General features: G+C 38.4%; 1 pseudogene; it reads left to right on the plus strand.

Annotated features, from left to right (window-relative positions):
* On the plus strand, window positions 1-1,085 carry LOC113617587 (CCAAT/enhancer-binding protein gamma-like; annotated as a pseudogene).
* Window positions 1,086-12,465: the final 11,380 nt, after the last annotated feature.

Below are 12,465 nucleotides of genomic sequence, written 5' to 3' on the forward strand. Positions count from 1 at the left end.
GCGAGGCCAGGGTCAGGTCGGGCTGCGAGGCCAGGGTTGGGTCGGGCTGCGCCGCGGGGGCCGCTTGGAGTGGAGGCCGCTTGGGGGCTGGCGGGCTGGAGGACTGTTGAACACGGGTTGGAGGAACGTGCAGCAACCATGAGTTGAACAGAACAGAGGAGGGCAAAAAATAAAGTGCTTCGTTAGCATGCTTGGAGGGAACACAGTAAGGAAAATTGTCAGCAGAGGTGTCTAGATGGAGAGGATGGAAATGCATGTTTGAGGGGAAGGAGAATCTGTTCTTCCAACGCAGATGGGCAGTACCCTCAGGGGTTCAGGTACATGTGCTGATTTTTTGGCAGTTTAGTGTGGAAACCATTGATCACCTTGTCCTCATTTCTACTAGTTCTGTGTTGTCGAGGGAGCGTGCCCAAATGAGCAAGGTATCGCAGCAGAACAGTACCCCGGGCGTGAATGGAATAAGTGTCATTCATACTCAGGCTCATGCCAGCGGTTTACAGCAGGTTCCTCAGCTGGGGCCCGCTGGCCCTGGGGGCGGAGGCAGAGCTGTGCCTCCAAGCAAGCAGAGCAAAAAGAGTTTGCCCGTGGATCGCAACCGTGACGTCAGCGCAGAGAGAGGAACAGCATGGCGGTGAAAAAGAGCCTGTTGAAAAGCCAGCTGAAAGCGCAGGATACGCTGCAGAGAGTGAATCAGCTCAAGGAAGAGAATGAACGGTTGGAAGCAAAAAGTAAATTGCTAAGGAATTAAGTGTACTGAAAGATTTATTTCTTGAGCATGCACAAAACCTCGCAGATAACGTGCAACCCAGTAGCACTGAAAATATGACAAAGTCTGATAATGCAGGACAGTAGACCTCACCCCTTCCAAACGTCACAGCTTGTGGCTTGAACGTTAAAGGTGTGACCACCTACACCACTCGTATCAGTGGCTGAATCTCCATTATTCAAAGATCCACTGAAGGCTGTTTTCTAGGATCAGTACTGAAGAATTGATTAGCTAAAAATGTTAGCCATGTAATTTGAATATCTGGTTTTAAATGATAAGGATTTTTGTGGAGATAAAAAAACATTTTTAAAGGTATTTGATAAAAAAAAAAATACCCTGGAGCTTGATGCTTTTAATAAATCCTGACTTCCCAAGGGAAAAAAAAAAAGATGCCCTCATGACTGCAACCAGGAGATTATGCATACTGGAAAAGACATCATTTAAAGGACTATCTCCAACCTAAATGGAAGGACCCTTACCAGGTACTTTTAACCAGCTCATGCACAGTACAACTAAGGAAGTTGACCCCTTGCATTGGACTGGCCTATGGAGAGGACTGCTGACCTCAAAATCATCTTAAAAGTGATGCTTAAACAGGGGAGAAACTACAAGACCAGGATGAGAAGAAGACTATATCTGAAGTAGACAGCTTACCTAAGATGATGGATCAGGCCTGTATACCAATTACTTTGATAATTGCTCACACTTTTGCTTACAAACCAAATGTATTTCTTTCCTGGGACTCCCTCACTTGGCCAATCAATCAGACTTGCTCTAACTATCACCAAAAATATAAATTTTCTTTTAAAGGTACTCAAATTCAATCAGAGCAACGAGCAAATTTTCAGCTAAAGAATGTAACTTCCCTCAGTTGTGCGCTGGATTTATATGGCTAACATCAGGCTATGATTTTAAAGACCACCTCCTCCCCCCCCGCCTTATGTTGGGAACAATTAAACCATACTAAGGATTTCCAGCTTAATAACGCTAGGAAATTGGGCTGGGTGCCTTATGAATAAGCCTATGTATCACTTCCCTTAAAGATACGAACTGGTACAGAACAGACTAAGTCAAATGACCTGAGAATATTACTGGGTCGCACCTAATGGAAGTTCTTGGCTTAAATTCTTACTTATGACCTTACTAATACTACTAGCTAGATTATTTGTATTGCTTATTTTACAAGATTGTTGTTTCTTACATTACCAAATGTGTGAATGAACCTCTGATAAAATGATGACTAAGTGACTTGAAGTTGACCAGACATATAGTTCTGTATAAGATCAATGATTGTAATAGTAACTCTCAATATGGGAAGAAGCACCAAGAGGGAATCATTTCTAGGACCATAAGGGACTAGTAAGACAGGTGGTCCAGGGGCTTTTGGCTACAGTTAATAGGGCCTAGTCCAGTAATAGCACATTGAGTGGTATCAATGAAATCCTTGCCTAGGAATGAACATTCCATGCACTGTGGGACAAAATGGTCATGAAATGCCTCCCAAGCCATCGTCAAATGTATGACCATGAGGGGCACTGCCAACTGAAAATTGTCCCTCGCTATCTGGTTCTATAAGAATGAAGTCACTAGACACTGCAGTTGCTGACCTTCGGCACACCCTGAAAGGAGTTCAGGGTGGAGATCAGGAATGAGGCACTCTGCTCTGGGAAAAACTGGCAGAACAGGCCCTCAGATAGTTAGATATCTTCAGGAGAAGATTTTATGAGCCCAAGTTCTTGCATCTTCTCATATCTAGAAAAACACATCGTTAACAGACATCTGTTCCTCATGACTAGCAGCAAGCTTCTTGTGACTAGCAGCAAGATTCTGCCAAAACGTGTGCTAGATTGAACGTGTCTCTCTTCACTAAAATCACATGTATGCTGACCTCCCCCGCTACCTCTTCTGAGCAGTCTGTCAGAGCTATCTGAGAGGCTATCTCCCAGGCTATAGTCCTCATTTTGTCCCATATAAAACTTAACTCACGACCCTCATGCTGTGCATTTTTTTTCAGTTGACAGCACTCAGACACTTATATTAGCCTAAAGTTGGGCAAAATCATCTAAGACAAAACCTATTTTATAATATGTTGACTATCTTGTGTAATTTACTGAGCACTGTATTGAAAGTGAAAAACTAAAATGTTGTATGTCTGGAGTGGTTGGAAGAGTATTGGTCGTTGGTTCTTGTGATTGCATGTGTGACAGGGAGCTGTGGCTCCCTTCTTCTGCCCAGCATCATAAGAGGGTATCATACCACATATCACTAGCCAGGGAAAAGATCAAAATGGTTTTTACTGAATATGTATCAGTTTTACACCATCATAAAATCCAAAAATCTTAAGTTGAACCATCCTGAGTTGGGGGCTGTCTGTAGTCCATTATTTTAGACTCAGTAGGAATGCTAGTCAGAATAGTAGCATAATGAAACTAAAGACTAGTAAGTCATTTTTCAGTTGAGCCCATCTGAGAATCACTCAGAAATATCTTATTGGGATGTAAGCCTTTGCCCTTATATGTGACCTTAGGCAATCATTAACTTATGAGGTTGCTTTGGTGTTGTTAAAAAGACAAACTGAGGCATATTAAAAATTTTAAGAGTTTGTGAGCAAAAATCAGTTCAAATTGGGCAGCTCCAAATGGTAGGTGGTTAGGAGTTCTCCATCAACAAGAGCTGGGGAGACACTTTTACAGAGAAAAGGCAGAAGCAAAGCGAGGAAATTGACTAAAGCTTAAAGCCTACTTGGCTACTTGTGATTGGTTGTCCGTAGGTTACAATTTTATAACCCTGACACATTTACAGGCTTAGATTTTGAACTGCTTACAGAGGCTGCTGTGGCATTAGAGCCACCTCATATAAAGACCTCCTTTTTTTCATTTTTATTACAGTGTTTATTTCTCTTGCATGCCATGATTTTTTTTAACATCTTTATTGGAGGATAATTGTTTACAATGGTGTGTTAGTTTCTGCTTTATAACAAAGTTATACATATATCCCCATATCCTTCCCTCTTGCGTCTCCCTCCCTCCCACCCTCCCTATCCCACCCCTCTAGGTGGTCACAGAGCACAGAGCTGATCTCCCTGTGTTATGCGGCTGCTTCCCACTAGCCATCTATTTTACGTTTGGTAGTGTATATATGTCCATGCCACTCTCTCACTTTGTCCCAGGTTACCCTTCCCCCTCCCCGTAGCCTCCAGTCCATTCTCTAGTAGGTCTACGTCTTTATTCCCCTCTTGCCCCTAGGTTCTTCATGACCATTTTTTGTTGTTTTTTAGGTTCCATATACATGTGTTAGCATACTGTATTAGTTTTTCACTTTGTGACTTACTTCACTCTGTATGACAGACTCTAGGTCCATCCACCTAAATTGACTACAAATGACTCAATTTCGTTTCTTTTTATGGCTGAGTAATATTCCATTGTATATATGTGCCACATCTTCTTTATCCATTCATCTGATGATGGACACTTAGGTTGCTTCCATGTCCTGGCTATTGTAAATAGAGCTGCAATGAACATTTTGGTACATGACTCTTTTTGAATTATGGTTTTCTCAGGGTATATGCCCAGTAGTGGGATTGCTGGGTCGTATGGTAGTTCTGTTTTTAGTTTTTTAAGGAAACTCCATATGTTCTCTATAGTGGCTGTATCAATTTACATTCCCACCAACAGTGCAAGAGTGTTCCCTTTTCTCCACACCCTCTCCAGCATTTATTGTTTATAGATGTTTTTACGATGGCCATTCTGACCAGTGTGAGATGACACCTCGTTATAGTTTTGACTTGCATTTCTCTAATGATTAATGATGTTGAGCATTGTTTCATGTGTTTATTGGCAATCTGTATATCTTCTTTGGAGAAATGTCTATTTAGATCTTCTGCCTATTTTTGGATTGGGTTGTTTGTTTTTTTGATATTGAGCTGCATGAGCTGCTTGTAAGTTTTGGATATTAATCCTTTGTCAGTTGCTTCATTTGCAAATTTTTCTCCCATTTTGAGGGTTGTCTTTTGGTCTTGTTTATGGTTTCCTTTGCTGTGCAAAAGCTTTGAAGTTTCATTAGGTCCCATTTGTTTATTTTTGGCTTTATTTCCATTTCTCTAGGAGGTGGGTCAAAAAGGATCTTGCTGTGATTTATGTCATAGAGTGTTCTGCCTATGTTTTCCTCTAAGAGTTTGATAGTGTCTGGCCTTACATTTAGGTCTTTAATCCATTTTGAGTTTATTTTTTTGTATGGTGTTAGGGAGTGTTCTAATTTCATACTTTTACATGTAGCTGTCCAGTTTTCCCAGCACCACTTACTGAAGACGCTCTCTTTTCTCCATTGTATATTCTTGCCTCCTTTATCAAAGATAAGGTGACCATATGTGTGTGGGTTTATCTCTGGGCTTTCTATCCTGTTCCATTGATCTATATTTCTGTTTTTGTGCCAGTACCATACTGTCTTGATTACTGTAGCTTTGTAGTATAGTCTGAAGTCAGGGAGCCTGATACCTCCACCTCCGCTTTTCTTCTCAAGATTGCTTTGGCTATTCGGGGTCTTTTGTGTTGCAATACAAATTGTGAAATTTTTTGTTCTAGTTCTGTGAAAAATGCCAGTGGTAGTTTGATAGGGATTGCACTGAATCTGTAGATGCTTTGGGTAGTAGAGTCATTTTCACAATGCTGATTCTTTCAATCTAAGAACATGGTATATCTCTCTATCTGTTTGTATCATCTTTAATTTCTTTCATCAGTGTCTTATAATTTTCTGCATACAGTTCTTTTGTCTCCTTAGGTAGGTTTATTCCTAGATATTTTATTGTTTTTGTTGCAGTGGTAAATAGGAGTGTTTTCTTAATTTCACCTTCACATTTTTCATCATTAGTTTATAGGTATGTAAGAGATTTCTGTGCATTAATTTTGTATCCTGCTACTTTAACAAATTCATTGATTAGTTCTAGTAGCTTTCTGGTAGCATCTTTAGGATTCTCTATGTATAGTATCATGTCATCTACAAACAGTGACAGCTTTACTTCTTTTCCGATTTGGATTCCTTTTATTTCTTTTTCTTCTCTGATTGCTGTGGCTAAACCTTCCAAAACTATGATGAATAATAGTGGTGAGAGTGGGCAACCTTGTCTTGTTCCTGATCTTAGTGGAAATGCTTTCAGTTTTTCACCATTGAGAATGATGTTGGCTGTGGGTTTATCAAATATGGCCTTTATTATGTTGAGGAAAGTTCCCTCTATGCCTACTTTCTGGAGGGTCTTTATCATAAATTGGTGTTGAATTTTTTTGAAAGCTTTCTCTGCCTCTATTGAGATGATCGTATGATTTTTCTCCTTCAATTAGTTAATATAGTGTATCATGTTGATTTGCGTATATTGAAGAATCCTTTCATTCCGTCGATAAACCCCTCTTGATCATGGTGTATGATCCTTTTAATGTGCTGTTGGATTCTGTTTACTAGTATTTTGTTGAGGATTTTTGCATCTATGGTCATCAGTGATATTGACCTGTAGTTTTCTTTCTTTGTGACATCTTTGTCTGGTTTTGGTATCAGGGTGATGGTGGCCTCATAGAATGAGTTTGGGAGTGTTCCTCCCTTTGCTATAATTTGGAAGAGTTTGAGAAGGATAGGTGTTAGCTCTTCTGTAATTGTTTGACAGAATTTGCCTGTGAAGCCATCTGGTCCTGGGCTTTTGTTTGTTGGAAGATTTTTAGTCACAGTTTCAATTTCAGTGTTTGTGATTGCTCTGTTCATATTTTCTATTTCTTGCTGGTTCAGTCTTGGAAGGTTGTGCATTTCTAAGAATTTGTCCATTTCTTCCAGGTTGTCCATTTTATTGGCATAGAGTTGCTTGTAGTAATCTCTCGTGATCCTTTGTATTTCTGTATTGTCAGTTGTTACTTCTTCTTTTTCATTTCTAATTCTATTGATTTGAGTTTTCTCCCTTTTTATGTTGATGAGTCTGGCTAATGGTTTATCAATTTTATCTTCTCAAAGAACCAGCTTTTAGTTTTATTGATCTTTGCTATTTTTTCCTTCATTTCTTTTTCATTTATTTCTGATCTTATCTTTATGATTTCTTTCCTTCTGCTATCTTTGAGGGTTTTTTTTTTTTTTTGTTCTTTTCTAATTGCATTAGGTGTAAGGTTAAGCTGTTTATTTGAGATTTTTAAAATTAATTTTATTATATTTTTTAACATCTTTATTGGAGTATAGTTGCTTTATAATTGTGTGTTAGTTTCTGCTTTATAACAAAGTGGATCAGTTACACATATACATACGTACCCATATCTGTTCCCTCTTTCTTCTCCCTCCCTCCCACTCTCCCTATCCCACCGCTCTAGGTGGTCACAAACCACAGAGCTGATCTCCCTGTGCTATGTGGCTGCTTCCCACTAGCTATCTATTTTACGTTTGGTAGTGTATATATGTCCATGCCACTCTCTCACATTGTCACAGCTTACCCTTCCCCCTCCCCATATCCTCAAGTCCATTCTCTAGTAGGTCTGTGTCTTATTCCCGTCTTACCCCTAGGTTCTTCATGACGTTTTTTTACCCCTTAGATTCCCTATATATGTGTTAGCATATGGTATTTGTTTTTCTCTTTCTGACTTACTTCACTCTGTATGACAGACTCTAGGTCCATCTACCTCATTACAAAGAGCTCAATTTCATTTCTTTTTATGGCTGAGTAATATTCAATTGTATATATATGTGCCACATATTCTTTATCCGTTCATCGGATGATGGGCACTTAGATTGCTTCCATGTCCTGCCTATTGTAAATAAAGCTGCAATGAACATTGTGGTACATGACTCTTTTTGAATTATGGTTTTCTCAGGGTATATGCCCAGTAGTGGGATTGCTGGGTCGTATGGTAGTTCTAATTTTAATTTTTTAAGGAACCTCCATACTGTTCTCTGTAGTGGCTGTATCAATTTACATTCCCACCAACAGTGCAAGAGTGTTCCCTTTTCTCCACACCCTCTCCAGCATTTATTGTTTCTAGAGTTTTTGATGATGGCCGTTCTGACTGGTGTGAGATGATATCTCATTGTAGTTTTGATTTGCATTTCTCTAATGATTAATGATGTTGAGCATTCTTTCATGTGTTTGTTGGCAATCTGTATATCTTCTTTGGAGAAATGTCTATTTAGATCTTCTGCCCATTTTTGGATTGGGTTGTTTGTTTTTTTGATATTGAGCTGCATGAGCTGCTTGTAAATTTTGGAGATTAATCCTTTGTCAGTTGCTTCATTTGCAAGTATTTTCTCCCATTCTGAGGGCTGTCTTGTTTATGGTTTCCTTTGTTGTGCAAAAGCTTTGAAGTTTCATTAGGTCCCATTTTTTAATTTTTGTTTTTATTTCCATTTCTCTAGGATGTGGGTCAAAAAGGATTTTGCTGTGATTTATGTCATAGAGTGTCCGCCTATGTTTTCCTCTAAGAGTTTGATAGTGTCTGGCCTTACATTTAGGTCTTTAATCCATTTTGAGTTTGTTTTTGTGTATGGTGATAGGGAGTGTTCTAATTTCATACTTTTACATGTAGCTGTCCAGTTTTCTCAGCACCACTTACTGAAGAGGCTGTCTTTTCTCCACTGTATATTGTTGCCTCCTTTATCAAGGATAAGGTGACCATATGTGTGTTGGTTTACCTCTGGGCTTTCTATCCTGTTCCATTGATCTATATTTCTGTTTTTGTGCTAGTACCATACTGTCTTGATTACTGTAGCTTTGTAGTATAGTCTGAAGTCAGGGAGCCTGATACCTCCACCTCCGCTTTTCTTCTCAAGATTGCTTTGGCTATTCGGGGTCTTTTGTGTTGCAATACAAATTGTGAAATATTTTGTTCTAGTTCTGTGAAATATGTCAGTGGTAGTTTGATAGGGATTGCATTGAATCCGTAGATTGTTTTGGGTGGTAGAGTCATTTTCACAGTGTTGATTCTTCCAATCCAGGAACATGGTATCTCTCTCCATCTATTTGTTTCATCCTTAATTTCTTTCATCAGTATCTTATAATTTTCTGCATACAGGTCTTTTGTCTCCTTAGGTAGGTTTATTCCTAGATATTTTATTGTTTTTGTTGCAGTGGTAAATGGTAGTGTATTCTTGATTTCACTTTCACGTTTTTTATCATTAGTGTATAGGAATGCTAGAGATTTCTGTGCATTAATTTTGTATCCTGCTACTTTACCAAATTGATTAATTAGCTCTAGTAGTTTTTTGGTAGCATCTTTAGTATTCTCTGTGTAAAGTATCATGTCATTTGCAAACAGTGACAGCTTTACTTCTTCTTTTCTGATTTGGATTCCTTTTATTTCTTTTTCTTCTCTGACTGCTGTGGCTAAAACTTCCAAAACTATGTTGAATAATAGTGGTGAGAGTGGGCAACCTTGTCTTGTTCCTGATCTTAGTGGAAATGCTTTCAGTTTTTCACCATTGAGGATGATGTTGGCTGTGAGTTTGTCATATATGGCCTTTATTATCTTGAGGAAAGTTCCCTCTGTGCCTACTTTCTGGAGAGTCTTTATCATAAATGGGTGTTGAATTTTGTTGAAAGCTTTCTCTGCATCTCTTGAGATGATCATATGGTTTTTCTCCTTCAATTTGTTAATATGGTGTATCACGTTGATTGATTTGCATATATTGAAGAATCCTTGCATTCCTGGAATAAACCCCACTTGATCATGGTGTATGATCCTTTTAATGTGCTGTTGGATTCTGTTTGCTAGTATTTTGTTGAGGATTTTTGCATCTATGTTCATCAGTGATACTGGCCTGTAGTTTTCTTTCTTTCTGACATTTTTGTCTGGTTTTGGTATCAGGGTGATGGTGGCCTCATAGAATGAGTTTGGGAGTATTCCTCTCTCTGCTATATTCTGGAATAGTTTGAGAAGTATGGGTGTTATCTCTTCTCTAAATGTTTGATAGAATTCGCCTGTGAAGCCATCTGGTCCTGGCTTTTGTTTGTTGGAAGATTTTTATCAGTTTCAATTTCAGTGCTTGTGATTGGTCTTCATATTTTCTATTTCTTTCTGGTTCAGTCTCAGCAGGTTGTGCATTTCTAAGAATTTCACCATTTCTTCCAGGTTGTCCATTTTATTGGCATAGGGTTGCTTGTAATCTCTCATGATCTTTTGTATTTCTGCAGTGTCAGTTGTTACTTCTTCTTTTTCATTTCTAATTCTCTTGATTTGAGTCTTCTCCCTTTTTTTGTTGATGAGTCTGGCTAATGGTTATCAATTTTGTTTATATTCTCAGAGAACCAGCTTTTAGTTTTATTGATCTTTGCTATTGTTTCCTTCATTTCTTTTTCATTTATTTCTGATCTAATCTTTATGGTTTCTTTCCTTCTGCTAACTTTGGGGTGTTTTTTTGTTCTTCTTTCTCTAATTGCTTTAGGTGTAAGGTTAGGTTGTTTATTTGAGATGTTTCCTGTTTCTTAAGGTAGGATTGTATTGCTATAAACTTCCCTGTTAGAACTGCTTTTGCTGCATCCCATAGGTTTTGGGTCATCGTGTCTCCACTGTCATTTGTTTCTAGGTATTTTTTGGTTTCCTCTTTGATTCCTTCAGAGATCTCTTGGTTATTAAATAGTGTATTATTTAGCCTCCATGTGTTTGTATTTTTTACAGATTTTTTCATGTATTTGATATCTAGTCTCATAGTGTCGTGGTTGGAAAAGATACTTGATACAATTTCAATTTTCTTAAATTTACCAAGACTTGATTTGTGACCCAAGATATGATCTATCCTAGAGAATGTTCCATGAGCACTTGAGAAGAAAGTGTATTCTGTTGTTTTTGGATGGAATGTCCTATAAATATCAATTAAGTCTATCTTGTTTAATGTATCGTTTAAAGCTTGTGTTTCCTTATTTATTTTCATTTTGGATGATCTGTCCATTGGTGAAAGTGGGGTGTTAAAGTCCCCTACTCTGATTGTGTTTCTGTCAGTTCCCCCTTTTATGGCTGTTAGTATTTTCCTAATGTTCTGAGGTGCTCCTATGTTGGGTACACAAATATTTACAATTGTTATATCTTCTTCTTGGATTGATCCCTTGATCATTATATAGTGTCCTTCTTTATCTCTTGTAAGAGTCTTTGTTTTAAAGTGTATTTTGTCTGATATGAGAATTGCTACTCCAGCTTTCTTTTGATTTCCATTTTCATGGAATATCTTTTTCCATTCCCTCACTTTCAGTCTGTATGTGTCCCTAGGTCTGAAGTGGGTCTCTTGTAGACAGCATATATGGTTTGTTTTTTTTTTTTTTTTGTATCCATTCAGCCAGTCTATGTCTTTTCGTTGGAGCATTTAGTCCATTTACATTTAAGGTAATTATCGATATGTATGTTCATATTACCATTTTCTTAATTGTTTTGGGTTTGTTATTGTAGGTCTTTTCTTTCTCTTGTGTTTCCTACCAAGAGAAGTTCCTTTAGCGTTTGTTGCAAAGGTGGTTTGGTGGTGCTGAATTCTCTTAGCTTTTGCTTGTCTGTAAAGATTTTAATTTCTCCATTAAACCTGAATGAGATCCTTGCTGGATAGAATAATCTTGGTTGTACTTTTTTCCCTTCATCACTTTAAATATGTCCTGTCTGTCCCTTCTGGCTTGCAGAGTTTCTGCTGAAAGATCAGCTGTTAACATTATGGAGATTCCCTTGTGTGTTATTTGTTGTTTTTCCCTTGTTGCTTTTAATATTTATTCTTTGTGTTTAATTTTTGATAGTTTGATTAATATGTGTCTTGGCATGTTTCTCCTTGGATTTATCCTGTATGGGACTCTCTGTGCTTCCTGGGCTTGATTAACTATTTCCTTTCCCATATTAGGGAAGGTTTCAACTATAATCTCTCCCAATATTTTCTCAGTCCCTTTCTTTTTGTCTTCTTCTTGTGGGACCCCTATTATTTGAATGTTGGTGTGTTTAATGTTGTCCCAGATGTCTCTGAGACTGTCCTCAATTCTTTTCATTCTTTTTTCTTTATTCTGCTGTGCAGTTGTTTTTTCCACTATTTTATCTTCCAGGTCACTTATATGTTCTTCTGCCTCAGTTATCTTGCTATTGATTCCTTCTAGAGAATTTTTAATTTCATTTAATGTGTTGTTCATCACTGTTTGTTTTCTCTTTAGTTCTTCAAATGTTTCTTGTATTTTCTCCATTCTTTTTCCAAGATTTTGGATCATCTTTACTATCATTCTGAATTCTTTTTCAGGTACACTGCCTATTTCTTCTTCATTTGTTAGGTGTGGTGGGTTTTTACCTTGCTCCTTCATCTGCTGTGTGTTTCTCTGTCTCCTCATTTTGCTTAACGTACTGTGTTTGGGGTCTCCTTTTTGCAGTCTGCAGGTTCGTAGTTCCCGTTGTTTTTGGTGTCTGTCCCCAGTGGCTAAGGTTGGTTCAGTGGGTTGTGTAGGCTTCCTGGTGGAGGGGGCTAGTGCCTGTGTTCTGCTGGATGAGGCTGGATCTTGTCTTTTTGTTGGGCTGGTCCCAATCTGGTGGTGTGTTTTGGGGTGTTTGCGGTCTTATTATGATTTTAGGCAGCCTCTCTGCTAATGGATGGTGTTGTGTTCCTGTCTTGCTAGTTGTTTGACATAGGGTTTCCAGCACTGTAGCTTGCTGGTCATTGAGTGGAGCTGGGTCTTGGTGTTGAGATGGAGATCTCTGGGAGATTTTCGCCATTTGATATTATGTGGAGCTGGGAGG

The sequence above is a fragment of the Aethalodelphis obliquidens genome, unplaced genomic scaffold, assembly GCF_003676395.1.
Source record: "Aethalodelphis obliquidens isolate GAN/ISIS:26980383/991018 unplaced genomic scaffold, ASM367639v1 scaffold4, whole genome shotgun sequence".
Lineage (NCBI taxonomy): Eukaryota > Metazoa > Chordata > Mammalia > Artiodactyla > Delphinidae > Aethalodelphis > Aethalodelphis obliquidens.